Source organism: Lynx rufus, unplaced genomic scaffold (genome assembly GCF_022079265.1).
Source record: "Lynx rufus isolate CCGP_SWC_20201006 ecotype Redwood Valley unplaced genomic scaffold, mLynRuf1.p SCAF_1, whole genome shotgun sequence".
NCBI lineage: Eukaryota > Metazoa > Chordata > Mammalia > Carnivora > Felidae > Lynx > Lynx rufus.
In genome coordinates, this window is record NW_025814823.1 from 218,433,753 (window position 1) to 218,450,828 (window position 17,076).

Sequence of the window (17,076 nt, forward strand, 5' to 3'; positions counted from 1 at the left end):
AAGACCATCAGGAGAAGGTCCTGGATCACCCCTCCAAGAAAGCCTCTTCAACCAGAGAAATATACCTGAGGGGGCAGGTGGGGTGAACTTGAATGAATGATACAGAAGTAATATATAATTTTGATCCCAAATTCCACTGTGGCAGAGCATACCAGATTGTCTCCCTAACTCATCTCTCATAAGTTTCTTCTGCAAGTGGTGACTTAAAATAACCTGGGTGAAGCTCTGCCCAAATGGAGTAGTTAATGTGAAGAGTAAATGAATATGAGCAACAACACCAAGGGTAAATGCCTGAGTGGTCATGTCCAGATCCCTTGACAAGGCTGAGGCACCTGTCCGAGAACTGTTGCAAGTACTGGATGCCGATGGCACGTAACTGCAGAATTTCTCCCTTTTCAAGAATAAATAACTCTAAATAACAGCTATCTTGCCTGGAAGATTATTCACCACCACGCAGCCAGTATTCAATGAATGAACAGATGACATACTGTCATGAAAGTACAAAAGACCTACAATAAAAATTAATAAGTATGCAAGTATGCAAAATCCATAGAAATTGGGAAATATTAAGTACTCTATTACTTCTGTTACATCAACATTATCAGTGAACATGGAAAGGCAACATGTATTAGGAAAAAAACCAAACATATCAATCCCAATTTTTCTCACTTCAAGTGACAGAGTGATTGGGTTCCTAGATGGCTTTCCATACACAGCCCTCACCCAACACACACACACCTTTTTGTATTGCCTAAAAGTATTTACAAATAAATCAATTTTATTTTTTAATATTGAATTATTTAAAATATACTATAATGATCAGAGAATACTAATTATAACTAATGTAATGGATCACATTTAAAGTTTTTTCCTGTCATTTAGGTTTACTGCATATATTAAAAGCAGATGGGCTAAAGCCAAAATATATTATAAAAATGGAAATCAAGTTTACGTATTAATGGAGATTTTATACACTCAGAAAAATACTATTAGTATTAGAATTGAAGAAATAATGAACTGGGTTCTCTAGAGTTTTAGGAAGAAAATGAGATTTAAGGGTCAAATAGTCTTTAGTTTCCTCTTGAGAAAGTTTTATATCTTTCAATTTCATATAGTGTAAATATAAAACTTAGAATTTAGAAAAAAACTATTTTTAAGCTACTATTATAAAAAATTAAATTAAAAGAAACATTGGATTAGAATATTTTTGAATAAGGGAAATAATTGAGTTTATATAATTATTTTGTGAGATTATAAATGTAAAAGTATTCATATATAAGTGATGAAATTACAATTTTAATCTTCATATAAAATTTGCAAATGTAGAATTTATTCTGACATGTAACAAGGAATACTGATTTTTTTAAGCTTTCACAAAATAACTATGCAAATAGTAATTTGCATAAAATGAAAAACAAAAATTTTAACATATTAGCTTATTCCATATGCACACACACAAAAATTAAGACACTATATATTTTCAGATCCTTGGATCATCTTCCTGATAGGTTAAATCTATGCCTGTATTTGAAATATATTAAGTAAACTAAAAATATGTTCAAATAATTCTCATTAAATCTGTAACCTGGAGAATCTTTGAAATATATATTCACCATAACCAGATGTAAATTTATTTAAAATAAATGTTAAGTGTTATTAGAACCAGTCCATTAAACTAAGAGTTTAAAAAGAGGAAGGAAGTTGGAAGATACAAGGACACTTCTACTAAACATCAAGACCATATGAATGTTCATTCATCCTTCAAGTATTTGTTGAACTGTTACAACAGTTAAAAGTGATTAAAATCTGAAATACTCATTCACAGGTTATTTAATAGCCACTGTCCCAACCCTCCCATGAGTGTTCTTCCATGCCTCAGGGCCCCAAACTCCCCATAATTAAAGGCTCAAATCCAGATAAAAACAGGTAGTATCTGGGACACTATTTCAACACTATGATTTTTATCTACAGTGAATACCCAACACTAGTACACTGGTTTTAAATATTTTGTGTGGTATTGTGGATTTTTATTGGGACAACTCATCTAGGTTGGGACTAAATTTCCCAGATTTCTCTTTCCTGCTTAGTATGCCGTTATTGTGAAACGCAGATATTTTCTTTGTGATATTGAAGATGGACGTGAAGCAGCAGACTCATTCTTTTTATAGTCAAAGAGTTAGTGCAGAAATTATTTATTGCATAATTGGGCACTCGCTGTTGATATGAGGCAGCAAGCAGACCCAAAACATCCCTAGTTCCTGATAGATTTCTTCCTTACAGGTGTCCAACTCCTGGACAATCATCAGATGTACGATTTGCTTCATGATAAATGGCATTATCCTCTCCTGTGGAACCCTGTCATTGAAGGTGAAGACATCCAGGTATTTAGAGACTGAGGACGGTTCCAGGTCTTCTTGTGTGTACGAGCATACCCACCTGGTTTACCCCTTTTCTTGCTTTTCCTACTTCCTGTTTATCTTTCCTTACTGAAGGCCCTACAAACTTTAGAATCTAGTTCCAGATATGGGAGCAGCCATCTCAATCTTTTTAAATATCCCCTCTGCTGTCTATAATAAATGCTTTTATCCATACTCTCTCTCTAGTGAGTTCTTCTCTAACTTTCTGATACACAATTTTGTACAGGGAGTGTTTCCAGTAGAACAAAACCTTAGAAAGAGATCATTTGGTACACTTCATCTGCAATGATTTCTCTTATAGGACTATATTTCAAGGCATTGACAGTATTTCCAGTGATAAAGACAGTGCTACTAGTTCGCGATATATGAAAAAACATGGAAAGTGCCAAAACAATGATGTGTCACTTGTAGATACCTATAATCAAGTGTCTATGAAGATTATTAGGTGATAAATTATTTGCTGCCATAAATAATACAGTGGAAATAAAGAATATAATTGAGTTAGACAACTGCTTCCAAATATACAAGAGAACTCAGAGTAAAAAGATGAGCTCATGACTTTACTGAGGTCTTGCTTATAAATGCTCTAAAAGAAACTCCTAGCTGCAAGGTTAAGAATTCTGAAAACAAAGCCCCAGATCTAATCCTGCTTATGACTGAATTATAAGACAAAAGAAATTCCAGAATTTCGAGTGTCACTTTTTGTAGGAACAGGACTTCGAAAATCAGAATGCATCTATAGATAAATTTCAATAAAACCAAGGAACTTAAATTCTACATTTTTCTAATCCTCCTTCACTTGTGGAAACATCTCATTATACCCTCAATGAGATTAATCTTCCCTTGCCTGAAAAAAATATATGACAACTTCCTCTGAAATAACTGCTTTTCAAAATACTAATTAGCTGTGGGCACTTTCACTGTGCTGTGGCAGCTTTCTGCCTCTACCTGTTCATGTACCTGTTCTTGGACAATTTTGTCCTGTGGAAGCAGCTTTCTCTTCTATGCTTTGTTCTATGCTGGGCTTTTTCACCCTGTGGCGGCTTTCTGCCCTAAGCCCTAAGCCTTAACCCATTGGTGTAAGCTCAGAGAATTCTTCCCCATACTGGATCACATTGAGTTTATTAATATGAGCTCACTCAATAGAGATTTACAACTAGCTACAATTATGTGACTGAATTTAGAATTCAATAATGTAATAGGCATGAGTATTTCCTACTTGTTATGAAGTAAATAATTTGTCTATATATTAATCTTAATTCTCTCCTTTCCTGTCACATTCTAATTCTAATTGAAGAAGAAATTCTACTCAACTAGAAGTGCGGGGTGGGGGGGGGGCGGAACTCACTGAAGATGGGTAAAAAACAAAAGTGCTCTCCATCCTACTTGGAGAGAAGGTTGCTGTGTTCTTAGCTCTATGAACAGATATTTTGTTAGGGAGAAGAATGATTTTGCGAATATATTTATTTGCAATACATATTAAATCTGATTGAAAGCAGTATGCACAGATACCAAGTTGATAATGTTTGACTGTGGTAGTTTTTGAATAGCATAAACCTAATTAAGCCAGAACTCCATTTCCTGGCATTCTCTTCTTTGCATTGTTTCAAATTATCGTGGGCCATAAGAGGTATCTTATGAGATTTGAAAGACAAAAGGGAAATAGTCATTTTTCAAAGGCCATGGGGGTTCTCTCCATTTTTTTAATACCAGAAGACTAAGATTATCATTTAAAAGGCGGGGGGATATAGAGAAAACGTTCATTTAGGAAGACAGCCTAGCACTGACTAGAGAAAGTAGAGACTTGCAAAGGTGAGGCAGGATACTATGTGGTAGCATGATGAAGTCTTCATCAGATGTAAAAGGGAAAAATTCTAAAGCACTTGAAAAGAAGAATGGGTAGAATGATATAGCTACATTAAAGAAAAATAGAAATTCTGGAATTAGGACTGGAATTATTAAACTTTCTGTGCTTGATTCCAGATTTTGTTGAGGTTTTCTAAACTACAGAAATATAATCCATGTTTACAGAGTCAATCTCCATGTCGAACTCCAAACATTATAACCTACTCAGAATATTTCTCATTTACCAACAAATATTAATCTTCAGGATTCAGAATTGAGAAAACAGAATTCTCTGGAATTCAATAAAATTCTAGAACCAGGAATCATTCTTGAACTATATCTAATATGTTTGATACTTGTTACTCATAATTACAGATAACTACACATTACTTAAAGCATAAGAAATATTAAGTTTATTATTATATTCAATGGACTGCAGCCCATAATGAGCCCATAATGAGCACTGATGCACTGAGAAATGCCAGCAAAAGTTATTGGGTAGTATTCAAATAAACATGACCTTCCAATTACCTTGTAAACTGCTGAAGTTAGAGCACAACTGCTCCCAAAACAGGTTATACTTTGGAACATCACTCGTAAGATTTGTATAATGTGTACCGTGTATATAGGCATATTAATATACATATTTTCTTTGAAAAGTGATTCACCTTTGTACAATAGCTGGGTCCACAAACAAACACTCATAACATGGCGACAACTACAAGCGGGACTCATTGATTAGACCATGACCACTTCTTTCCCGTCTGGTCTTGCTCTGAGTCTCAGAAATGATCAAGGGTCCTGATTTTGATTTGGTATCGGTAGATACCTGTGAATCAGTAGTATCTCTGTTGATTGTCAAAAATCTAATTATCATAAGAGAATTACATTTCCCATGTTCCTAAACAATTTTCCTCAGACTATAAGATTCAGAGAAAAACATACATTTCCAAAGACTGCCAAGAAAGAGTTCTCACAAGGAGAGCACTCTACTGGACTTGTTGGGGTCTTTACATCAGTTCCCCCAGATGAAGGAAGAAACACTGGCCCCCTTCTACCTAAATGCAAGACAAAAAGGAAGAGAACTATCTTTCAATCCTCTCTTTTATTTGCCTGCACTGAAGCTTATAGGCATTCTGCCCTTCTTCTTTCTCCTCAACTCTGCTTTGTAGTTTCCTGATCTCTCTAGCTCAAACAAAATATAATCATTTAACTTATCTAAACTTTCTCTATGGGTGGGGAATATTTGGTAATCCAAACTATTTTTTTTATCCAAACTAAATCCAATTGTACTTTGTCTTTTCACAAAGTAATGATTTAAATAAACAGGTAATGAGATCCTTATTTATACATATACAGACTTTTTTAGTAAAGCCATTTAATCTTGCTATGAAATACAGGTTGCTTTTGGTAGGAATATCAGCTGAAAAAAGTATATGTGAAATTATTTCATACACTGTAAATTAATATATATCCCATTTAGAAGGCACAAAGAAAGGAAAACACACAAACGCAGTCCCTTTTCTTCTAGAAAAACAGAGCAAAGAGAATTATTCTGTGGATTTTCAGAAGAGGTAAAATATACAAAAGGACCTATTCTTGTTGTAGAGATGGGAGGGGTGAAATAATTTAATTTTATATACATTGCATTTGAGATAGTTGGGTGGTATCCAAGAAGGCATGAGTTATATTAGCTAGAAATGTGGAGTCAAATTTAAAATGAAGATTCAAGAAACATAAGCACTTTGATGCAAGAGAGAAATGTCTCATGTATCAATAAATGCAAAATAAAGATACAACTAAAGGAAACACAGAGTGTGACAGTGAGATTTAGAAAAACTACACAATACATTAATACAGAAGATGGCATAGTATTAGCTGGGATAAAAACTGAGCATCAAATATTGAAGTTAAAGGGGATGAAAACTGAGGAATTAAGTACAGGTGATACTGTAGGATAAGTTAAAAACAGACGCCAGGTTACCAAGTGTTAAGGAAAGAGCACACTGGAGATTTAAAGACATTCACTATGGAGGAACTAAGTAGACTCCAAATGCCCACTAAATCTTTCAGATACATCTTATTAGTCACTAATTCTTAGTGTGGCAGTTGGGAAAAACAGACATGTAATTACATTTGGTAAATGATCATACCATTCATCCTTCTATAATTAAATTCTTATTACCAAAATTATTGATATTAACAAAGAAAAATAAGTCAATATTTATTTCTAAATGACCTTTCCTAGAAATCAACTGAAAATTCTGTTCATAATTTTTGTCAGTAAAAAATATCTTCTCTATTAAGAACCAATAAATGCATGACAAACTCGTAACAATTCTCTTAAAGAGAAATCAATCATAAAAAAAAATACTTCTAAAACCCAACATCAATCTATCATCACCTTCATATTTTTCTTTCTCCAAGAAAAAAAATCTAAGCAATGGATTTATCTTACTGCATCTCAACGTAAAAATTTCTGCAAGGAAAAATAAAATATATGAGGATTGCCTTGATTCTCAAAAAGCACATGAGAATTGCCTTGATTCTCAAAATCTGCAAAAGGCTAAAAAAAAAAAAAAAAGAAAAAGCATCGTTAGCTTCTTTCTTTTAAGAATAATCACAAACTATCAGCTATAGTATATGTAAAATGTTTTTACTTTTAATAGCAAAATAATAGAAAATTTTATTTGTTTTTAGTGATATGAACTCATAAAATAATCTGGGACTGGATAAATAATGATAAAATAATAAATTGAAGCTATTTTCCCAGGTGGCCACTCAAATCAATGAGAATCGAGGCCTCTCAGCACCTCCATGACTCACTGCTACAGGATGCAACACTATTCAAAAAGCCCAGCCATGCATGTACCAAGCACTGCTCTCAGCAGGAAAGACATTCTTTTAGAACTAGGGACTCAGCAGGATTGTGAGATATAAGCTCTATAACAGACACAATTGCTACAAACATTTCTTTCTTGTCTCTGTAAAACAATATTCATTCTACATTTTATATTGAAGTATTTATCACATATACAATGTGCATATATATGTTATATATACACACGTGTGGTATATGATATACATATACATATAAAACATGTTCATTTACATATGTAGTTCATCATGACAATATATATACTGAAGCAGACACTATTCTCCAATGGAACAAGTTAGATGCATAATATTCAGTTAACAGATCACCTTTTGTTACTATTCCATAATAATTGGAATTTATAAGCCCCTTCATGGACTCAAACAATCAATCAGTCCATCAATAGGACCCATATATATTGAACACTATAAATTGAGCTCCATGCTAAGGACTCTAGGATTTAAAGAGTAATTGAAGTATGTCTTGTTTTAAACCTGTAGGTGCTCAAAATTTAGTGGGGTAGAGGACAAGTATGTTAATAATTAATATCTAACAATATAGCTTTATATTAGAGTATTATAAAGACCTAAATTTTAACACTTCTGAAAATTCACAAAATGATTTAATACCTCTTCTTACTCCAGGGAAAAAATAAATTTCTGGTATTTTCTAGTAATGAAACCTCAGGAGAACACTGACTTTTGAAGCCTCAGATTCTTTATCTATGAACAGAAATAACTATATCTATCTTGCAAAATTAAATTTATATTTAAAAACAGAGTATAATAACTGTGACATTTATACCACAGAAAAATGGTCATTGGGCCACTGGTCAGGTATTCTTACAACAGCCCTTTGCAGAGGCACTAATAATAATGTCACCATTTTTAATGTTAAGAAGAGAGAGAGATAAATAGATCATCTACTACTCTGATCTTATAACGTTCAGTGCTTTATTTACATTTATTTATGTTTCTATTCATTTACTTTTATCTGAATAATACCCTAACATTCTTCCCGTTTTTTGCATTTCTTAATGAAAGTGTTTCATGGATTAATACAGAAGATGAAGGAACAAGATACTCCCTTTCACTGCCCCTAGAAAATGCAAAGAAGGGAGTATGAGCTAAGCTTGGCCACCGATTTGATGCTTCTACATATAACCTCAATTCTTCAAGGCAATGCTATAAAACAATGAGATAACTGAATGTTGGTTATGGCTCATATATAGCAACTGGAACCCTCATTCATTAATGGGAATGTAAAATGATACAATCACTTTAGAAATCAGTTTCTTGCAAAACTAGACACACCCTTACTATACCAATCCAGCAATTGTCCTCCTTGGTATTTGCCAAAATGTGCGGCAAACTAAGGTCCACAAAAAAACCTAAACACAGGTATTTATAGCATTTTTATTCATAATTGCCCAAACCTGGAAGAAACCAAGATGCCCTTTAGTAGGTTAATGGATAAACAGTCTTACATCCAGACAATGAGATGTTATTCAGTGCTAAAAAGAAATGAACAATCAAGTCATGAAAAGACACGGGAGAATCTTAAATGCATGCTATTAAGTAAAATAACCCAGTTTAAAAAGGCTACATACTGCCTGATTCCAACTGAATGATGTTCTGGAAAAGGAAAAACTATGGAGATAGAAAATACCATTTTACTATTCATTCAATCCCCCCTCCCACCCCTCAATTTCCCTAATGAGTATGAGGTGGCAGATCATTATCATTTGGAGAAATTTGCATGTATAGTAATTAATGTTAAGTATCTTTTTATATGCTACTGTCCATTTGCATATCACCCTTGGAAAATGTCTATTCAAGTCTTTTGCACATTTTTTCTAATTAGGTTTTACTTTTTGCTGCTAAGTTGCATAGGGGTATTTTTGCATGTACTAGATATTAACCCCTCATCAGATATAAGACTTGCAAACCTCTCTCATTTAATGGGTTCCCCTTTTACTCTGTTAATAGTGTCTTTGAGGCACAAAAGTTTTAATTTTCATATAATCCAATATATTTATTGTTCTTTTCTTACCTGTGCTTTTGGTGTCATATTCAAGGAATCACTGTCAAGTCCAATGGCATCAGAATTTTCCCATATGTTTTCTTCTAAGAGTTTAGATCTTATACTTAAGTCTTTGATTTTGTGTGTGGGGGGGCGGTGTAAGGGTCAAACTCTATTATTTTTCATGTGGATATTCAGTTTTCCCAACACCACTGACATGGGGAAGCCAGAGAGAACAGGACCCATTCCCTCTTTCCTTTCTTTCCTTCCTTCCTTCCCTTACTTATTCCCAGTCATCAGTTACCTTTTATAGTTGTTTGAGATATCAGTTTGTAAACTATTTTTTTTATGTTTATACTTAGAAAAAGTCCAATAATACATAAGAATTTGTTCCAGGGTGTCAGAAAAAAATATATATAAATTATGTTATTACCATTAATTAGGTTTGAGGCCTTAAGAAAGTAAAACATGTTCTCTAAACTTCAACTCCATTATCTGTCACATTCTATTTGTCAGGTTAGCCTGGTATAACTTTTATAAATATTGCAGAGGATTAGGAGAGAACTAATACATAAAACTAAAAAAGGTTTTACTTTTGATATTGACTAGAAAGTGTCTTAAAATTATGTAATTCAAAAATTAAGATAATTTTCCTCCATATTGACATAAAAATATAAATTTAAATTCCCAGTCAGGTAAAAAAAAAAGTTTTAAAAGTAATCTCCAGGAAAGCTAATTGCATTTAATATACATTTTTATATATGAGTATGTATCTTGAGGAAATCGCAATACATACTAAATAGCTACTTGTTTCACTTAATAGGTTCAATCAACAGATAAAATCTGTTGTTTTACCTTTGCCACTGGATCCTTCTATAACATGTGTACAAGTTTGAGTTGGGTAAGATGACACTTGATCGAATATTAAAGATTCTAAACTCCATGGTCAAGAGCAATTTCATTCTAGGAAGTCAATGTGTCAACTTTCTAATGAAATGCAGTCTTAAAAAAAAAAAAGCATATTTACTAGGCAAATTTGAGACCAAACTAATGGAATCAAAATGGAGTTGGCATTAAGATTTATTTGAGAACACAGTATAAAAGAGCAGACCGAAAAGAATCTGTAAACCAATATGAAAAGGAAAAGGAAAAGGAAGAGGAAAAGGAAAAAGAAAATGTTCATCATTTGTTTATTACTCTGTGAATCAAAGGAATGAGTGGTTCACATTACACTACAGAAAAGATGAGTCTCAATATGAACTAAAAGATGATGGGGCGCCTGGGTGGCGCAGTCGGTTAAGCGTCCGACTTCAGCCAGGACACGATCTCGCGGTCCGTGAGTTCGAGCCCCGCGTCAGGCTCTGGGCTGATGGCTCAGAGCCTGGAGCCTGCTTCCGATTCTGTGTCTCCCTCTCTCTCTGCCCCTCCCCCGTTCATGCTCTGTCTCTCTCTGTCCCCAAAATAAATAAACATTAAAAAAAAAAAAAAGATGGGACACAGAAAATGTCACTGGTCATCTAAATACGGTGATAGAGACAGGTTATAAACTATCTTTCATATATACCCTTTTACAATATTCCTTAGTAATGAATGACATAAGCCTATCTCCCAACATCTTTTAGCAGAAGAGATAAACAGCTCATTTTTAGAAGTAAAGCCACAGTGAATATAGGTATAGGTATATTTGTATTAAATATTTAATCATTGAATTTACTTTACAAAAGAACATTGGTAAATTTATTTCTTTACTTGGTGGGGGGGGAGGAGATTACATCTGTATTACATATATTAAAATAATCTCCTCCCCCACCAAGTAAAGATGTATTAAACAGCATAGCATATAACTGAACATTTAAACATTTTTCTACCAGAGGTTACTGTTCATTATCATTATCAGTTCTATGACTAAATATAACTAAGACAATGACATGAATAAATGCATAACAATGTATTAATTATAAATATTTCCCATCAGTTCCAACATATCTAACATGCTAAAAGCCTGCTTCTAAATTTCTTTCATACATTTTACATCACTTAAATATTAATGTGCAATCAGGTAAGACTTTCTTTAAAATGGAGTCTACTTGAAAATACAGGGAAAACTGATTATTATAAAGATTTTGGTAATTTAAGGGATTAAACACATACCTGAACATCAAAGGGAACAGCTGCTTTGAAAACAGAAATATCAGCTTGAATCATTTAATGACAGTAAATATATTAAAAAGAATCAAATATATTTCATTTGCCGTTCCTTTTGCTTATTAGAAATTGTAGGTTATGTTCCCTGTCATGTCTTTAAGGAAGCTACTATAATGCATTGTTTAAAATTTTTTTTTAATGTGTATTTATTTTTGAGAGAGAGAGACAGAAAGACAGAGGGACAGTGAGACAAAGCGCAAGCAGAGGAGGGGCAGAGAAGGAGACACAGAATCTGAAGCAGGCTCCAGGCTCCCAGCTGTCAGCACAGAGCCTGACATGAGGCTCAAACTCAAGCGAGATCATGACCTGAGCCGAAGTCAGCCTCTCACCCAACTGAGCCACTCAGGAGCCCTTAACCTGTTGCTTTAAATTTCAGTGTGTGAAGGGAAATCCTGCTCTAAAATTGTCAGTCTGTGTTTTTAATCAGCCTATGTGCTAAAACAATAAACTGGATTACTTTCCTTCTGCATACTACTCAGATACTGTATCAATTCGGGTGTCATCCAGGGGAACAAAACCATTAGGCGATATATACTATGATTTATTGCAAAGGAAAAAATTGCCTTATGTGATTGTTAGAACTGACTATGGATGTCTGACATTGTAGGTAATGTCAGGAATGGTAAACTGGGAGTCCCTGGCATCAGGTAAAGCTGCAGTCAACAGGCACATTTTTTTCTCTTTTTCAGAGAAGCCTCTGTTCAATTCTTAAGGCCTTTCAAAGGTGAAATCAGGCCTATCCAAATTATCTACAATAATATCACTTAAAGTCAACTCACCTCGACTTCATCATCATCTTTATGAAATACCTTCCCAAGCACCACTTAGATTAGTGTTTGAAGAACTGGGGAGTCCAGCCTTGCCAAGTTGACACATGAAATTGACCATCATAGTCCACCTCTTCTCACACTGGCACCTCATCTCCTTGATCCATAATTAATATCTAAACAAGCATACCAACAACATATGGGATACAAACTACCCCACATACAACTAAACACATGCTCTTTCCTCAGAGAAGGATGCGAAGTCTTTGGCTGATGGATCACTGCACTGGTGGTGGGGAGGGGTGGTGGTGTGGTGGTGAACCAAACCTTAAGCTGAAGAGTATGGATCTTTAGCAGTTCTGCATAAATTAGATTGCTGAAGTTTGTCATGGACTTTAATCCCAGGACATGGTAAGAGATCCCTAAGGACTCTTCTGTATTCCAGGCATAACTTTCTTCATCTCCACTTTATGGTAATGACACAATTTCCCTTCGATAATCAATGAAAAAAAAAATCATCCCATTTAGTACAATAACTTTTTTTTAATTTTTAAAAGAATTTTTTTATTGATTTTTGAGACAGAGAGAGACACAGCATGAGCAGGGGAGGGGCAGAGAGAGGGAGACACAGAACCCAAAGCAGGCTCCAGGCTCTGAGCTGTCAGCACAGAGCCTGACGCGGGGCTCGAACTCACGGACTGTGAGATCGTGACCTGAGCTAAAGTTGGACGCATAACTGACTGAGCCACCCTGGCGCCACCCCCCCCCTTTTTTTTTAAAGAACAGGCTGGGTCTGTGTGGTTGTAAGTCTGAACTTATTTTTTAATGTTCATTTATTTTTGACAGAGAGAGCGTAGGAGGGGGAGGGGCTGAGAGAAAGAGGGACAGAGGATCTCAAGGGGGCCTCTGTGCTGAGAGCAGGGAGACCTATGCAGGGTTCGAACTCATGAACTGCGAGATCATAACCTGGGCTGAGGTCGGACATGCAACCAACAGAGCCACCCAGGTGCCCCAATAACATTTTTTATTGACTGTTGAGTTAGAGGCATGAGAAATCCAATTGGCCGAGTGATAGTTAAATTTCAACTTAAGTGGAATCATTATTGTCTCTCATGTAAGAAGCATTTCTCCCTCTGACACTTCTAGACCCACAGAGCCTAACGGAGGAATGACAAGTAAATATTTTGCCAGTGGATCATAAGTGGGGCTTCTTCCATTTCCACACACTGATTCCTGGACCTGCAATTCTTGGCAATGGGAATAACAACACTATATCCTGGAGACTGATGTGGAGCATAGACAGCTTCCTGGAAATCACTTCCCAGTCCTACAAGGCACTGCCACCCAGTTGTTGCTGTGACTGTCTTCAAAGGGCCATTCTATTCTTCTATCTAGTCAAGTGCTTCAGGATCATGGGAAACATGATAAGACAGATGAATTCCATGAGCATGAGCCCACTGTCATACTTCATTTATTGCAAAATGACTTATTTGATCAGGAGAAATGCTATGTGGGATACCATGAAGGCAGATTAGGCACTGTATAAATCTACAAGTGTATGTTTTTGCATTCAGAGAAGGAAAATACATATCCAGAGTAACTATTCCAGGAACTACAAAGGGGTACCCCTGCTATGATAAAAACATTCCAATGTAAGTAATCAACCACCAGGTAGCTGGTTGACCACCAGCTGGGAATGAGGGTCATACTGGGAATGAAGGTCACATTGTAGTCTTAGTGTTGTTCTTTGCTGCTGGTAGATTAGTCATTCAGCAGTGGCTAGAGCAAGGTTGGACTTGTTCAGAATGAGTCATCCTACACACTTGCTTGTTAAAACCCTCCCTTGCTAGGGTCACACTTTGGTGACAATTCACATGGCACACACTTATCTTCACATTGATTTCTGTTCATAAAGAACTATCCAAATACACCCTCCCCAGAGCTTCTTGATACCAATCTCCCACGAATGTGTCTTCCCAGTCCCTGGCCATCCAGCCAAACCACTGGTCACAACCCATACAGACCACTTCTTCCGACTACTTATCCTTCCAGGCTAAATGAACAGCCAGGTTTACCATTTGAGGTTTTGCTTACTGAGAGGATTTTATCTCTGTCCTTCAGAGCTATCCTAGAAAGGAGCCATGGTGCTCCAGTTGTCTACTTTGGGTGGTGCCTATATGTTTTGCAGAAGCATTTATAAACCAGGCTAAAGCTTTCCCTTTCTCAGTCCACTAGTTATAATGGAATCCCCATGAGTTCACAGATAAAGATTAGGAGAGAGAAAGTAATGTAGGACTGAGGGCCATAAAAATGTGTGTCCCTATCTTATTCTTAAGCTGACCATGAAAGCAAGAGGCTGATCTCATATCACTTTTATTTGATAATGGAGTGCTGCTGGGAACACTCAACATTATGGTTGAGTCAAATGACACCCAGTTGATAATGAGCAGCTAAAGTTTGGTGAGTAATGGCCCATGGGTAAGCCTTCAGCCCTTACTAAGTTCCGGTAGCAAGCCCAAACTGTTTTTCAAAAGGAGAGTAGTTACCCATATAGGTTAGTAGAGTAGCAAGCCCAAGCTGTTTCTCAAAAAGAGAAACACTCTTAGCGCTCCTAAGAGTCAGCACAGTGATTCATCTACAGGGACCTTCCAAGGGTTCTGAACAGTATGACTATCTCTCATTGGTAGTTTAAATAGCACTGGATCTGGGGGATCATGAGGCTCAAGTGGGAAAGTATCTTACACAACATTCTAGACCTGTTGTGAAGCCTTCTCTTGTTTGGAGTCCTACTTAAAAATAGAAGTTTGGGGGCTTCTTGGGCCAAATTAACACCAAAATGAGAAATATGTTGCCTCTAAAACTCAAATAATCCCACTGGACATTGTACCTTGTTTTGTCTAGAAGCAGACAGATGTGACAATTTATATTTTACCTTAGAAAGTATATTCATACCACTGGAGCATTAGAAATTCCCCTGAGGTATAAGGCTCTTCTGTTTTTAGATTATCTAACCTCTGACATGCAAATTTCCTATCGGTATGTCTAGTATAGTTGTTATTCTTGCACCTGAGGTATAATCAGCATAAGTTCATCAATATAATGAATCAATATGATATCCTATGGAAGGGAAAGATGATCGAGTTCTCTGAAGACTAAATTATGCCATGAAGCCATGGAGTTGATATACTCGTGAGGTAGTACAGTGAAGGAGGATTACTGGCCGTGCCAAGTGAAAGAAATGAACAAACAATGGTAACACTGACAAAAACATTTGACTGATTATAGATGCATACCAGGTACCAAGGTATCTGCTGATGTGATAAAGCGATAAAACTTCATCTGAAATAGCAGTTACAATTGGAGTCACCAACCAATTAATTTTAGGAGTATGGTCATTGTCCACATCTACTTTCTTCACAAGCCAAACAGGCAACTGAATGGCATACGGAGGGAGTCCCAACCCCTGCATCTTCTAAGTCCTCAGTGGTGCCTCTAACTTATGCAATCACTCCAGGAATGTCACCTTGCCTTTGGTTTAATATTTCTGTCAGTTGAGGTGTTGTAGTGGCTCCTATTTGGTCTTTTGTAATATAAAAGTCCTCACTCCACAGTTCAGGGTACCAATGTGGATATTTTGATAGTTGCTGAATATGTTTTTCTCCCCAATTATACATTTTAGAACTGGAAAAATAAAGACAGAATGGGTTCAGAGTTCCACTGGGCCCACTGTGAGACAGACTTAAGTTAAAATTCCATTGATCACCTAACTTCCAAAAATCATTACAGGGACTCATGGGCTCCAACAGATGTTTTGATTTCTAGGAATTATTACCAGTTCACAGCCAATGTCTAGCAATCTCAGAGGATTATGATTATTTCTCTCTCCCTATTGCACAGTCACACTAACTTTGTATAGTGCCTACGGAAAAGTCAGAGATACATTAGCAGTACTAATTGAGAGTTTAGCAGGGTTCTTGTTCAAGGGGACCCAGACTCTTTTTCCTTCAAAGGGTTCTATATCTTGTAAATTGCCTCCAGTTTGAGAACTAATGTAAGAGCCATGACTCTGTTTAGGCAATTAAAATAAGAATTCTGCTCATTCAATCCTGAACTCCTTTGCTTACACAGATCAAATAAATATTTGATAGACTGTCCTATTTCTCTTCTGGGGATATTATGATTAACTAGTCAATGCATTGCCTCAGTTGTCCATTATGGTAAACCCACCTTCCTTGTCTTTGGTGATTAAATGTCACCAGTTTGTCCTTTTGCTCCAGGATCCAATTACATCCAGTGAATTTAGGGATTCTAGTTCAAGGGTAGCAATTCTTACTGTAACTTCTGACCTACAAAGAAGAGTGAAACCCCAGAGCTCCTCAAGTATGGTGGGGCTTCCCTCACAGTGTGGTGAAAGGTATGTCCTCTGGATCTCACTGGGGTAGATGAAAAATTCTTGTAAGGTAATTACACTCTAATAATCCAACCTCCCTAAGCTTTGCTATTTTTCTCTATAGGCTAGGAAATTTCTGGTATTTCAATACTTATTTTGGGTCCATGTTTCAGGAAACCACGCAAACGGCTTACAGCCTTTTCTAAATCTTCAAGCTAAAACATTGAATCTGGAATCTGTTTAGTGGGCACAAATCAATAAGTTCATCTTGACCCAAGTTTATATTCCTTCTACTATGATCCGAAACCCTTTTGATCATTTTCCAAACATATTCCTCAGATTTCTTTTAGGATAAATTAGGGAAAAATATGTAATTCTGTTGGTGTAATGAAGAATTCTCTGTGGGTCAAGCTTTGTTTTTTACCCTTTGTGGCCATATGGGGCATGTTATTGGTCTAGAAACAAGAAGGTAATGGAGGTAGGACCTAAAGAGGATTAGCAGTTCCATGCATGGCAACTAATTCAGTGGAGACCACTTATTTAGGCAAAGAAGTG

At 35.9% G+C, this 17,076-nt stretch overlaps 1 pseudogene; it reads right to left on the bottom strand.

Annotated features, from left to right (window-relative positions):
* The window catches only part of LOC124510379 (transmembrane protein 179B-like), a 47,499-nt pseudogene extending 31,899 nt beyond the window's left edge, over window positions 1–15,600 (bottom strand).
* Window positions 15,601–17,076: the final 1,476 nt, after the last annotated feature.